The sequence below is a fragment of the Chrysochloris asiatica genome, unplaced genomic scaffold (genome assembly GCF_000296735.1).
Source record: "Chrysochloris asiatica unplaced genomic scaffold, ChrAsi1.0 scaffold00038, whole genome shotgun sequence".
Taxonomy (NCBI): Eukaryota; Metazoa; Chordata; class Mammalia; order Afrosoricida; family Chrysochloridae; genus Chrysochloris; species Chrysochloris asiatica.
Genome location: NW_006408556.1, coordinates 20,933,295 through 20,935,022, shown reverse-complemented (window position 1 = coordinate 20,935,022; position 1,728 = coordinate 20,933,295).

Genomic DNA, 1,728 nt, shown 5'->3' with positions numbered 1-1,728 from the left:
GTCAAATAGAATGGATAAATTATTGAACAATATCACAAAATGGCAAAATTGTGCTGAGGATAATTAAAATATGGTTTCAGCCATACAATGACAGGCAACTGCCAGAAATTCAAGTTAGATTCAGAAGAGGATGTGGAACAAAGGAAATCATTGCAGCTGCCAGATAAATCTTGGCTGAAAGCAGAGAATACCAGAATCATGTTAGTTTTTTTTGACTACACAAAGGCACTTGACTGTGTGGATCATATCAAATTATGGGCAAACCCACAAAGAATAGGGATTCTAGAATACATAATTGTGCATATGTAGACTTCATACCTAAACCAAGAGGTAACCATTCAAACAGAACTAGGGTTTGCATGGCTTAAAGTCAGTAAAGGTACATTCCCAGATTGTATCCTTTCACCATATTCATTCAATCTGTATGCAGAGCAAATAAACAGAGAAGATTAAATGAAGAAGAACTTGGTATCAGTATTGGAGGAAGATTTATTAACAACAATTGACATACTGATAATACAACCTTGTTTGCTGAAAGTGAAGACAACTCGAAGCACTTACTGATGAAGATCAAAGACTATAGCCTTCAGTATGGATTACACTTCAACATAAAGAAACAAAAATCCTCACAACTGGACCAATAAACAACATCATGGAAAATGAAGAAAACACTAAAATTGTCGAGGTTTTCATTTTACTTGGATCAATAATCCATACTCATGGAAGCAGCAGTCAAGAAAGCAGAGGCTATATTGTTGAGCACAGCTGCTGCTAAAGATCTCTTTAAAGTGATAAAAAGCAAAGATGTCAATTTGAGGACTATGGTGTGCCTGACCCCTAGTCCATGGTTTTTGAACATGAAAACTGGACAAGAAAGGGAAGATGACAGAATTAATTGGTGTTTTAAATTATGGCGTTGATGAAGAATACTGAATATACCATGGACTGTCAGAAGAATGAACAAATCTGTCTTGGAAGAAGTACAGCTAGAATGCTTCTTCATAGTGAGGACTGTTAGACTTTATCTTGCTCACTGTGGACATGGTGCATGCTGTCTCCATAATAGCAGGTGGGACCAATCTTTGGAGAAGGATATCATCATACTTGGTAAAATAGAGGATCAGCGACAATGACAAAGGCCGTCTATGATATGGATGGACACAGTGGCAGCAACAATGGGGTCAAACATACCCACTAGTTTGAGGTTGACAAAGTTTTGGGAATTTTTGTCTTGTTATACACAGAGTTGTTATGTATTGGAACCAATATGATGGTACCTAACAATAACAATATATGAATTTTAAGTTATCAATTAATGCAAATCCTATGTAAACACCCCATAACTTTTATTAAAAGATGTTTGCATGGAATTTCCGGGTCAGTCAGTTCCATAACATACAGATATAATCAGACATAGTGAGTTTTCCAGAAGAATAATTATTACATATCTGCATATGTCTTAGACTGGTTTCTCTCGAGAAGTAAAGCCAGTGAAGTATATATGTATACATATAAATATATATAGAGAGATTTATTTCAAGGACAAGGCTCACACAATTTTGTAGGCTGGCAGTTAAAATCTTTGGGTCAGGCAGCAGGTTGAAGGTTTCTCCTGATTTACCTGTTGCTGGGAGTTGACAAACCTAAAATCTGCAGTTCAGGCAGCAGGCTGCTTGCTCACAGGGCTTTGGAAGTTGCCAAATTCAAAATCTGTAGGTCAGGCAGCAG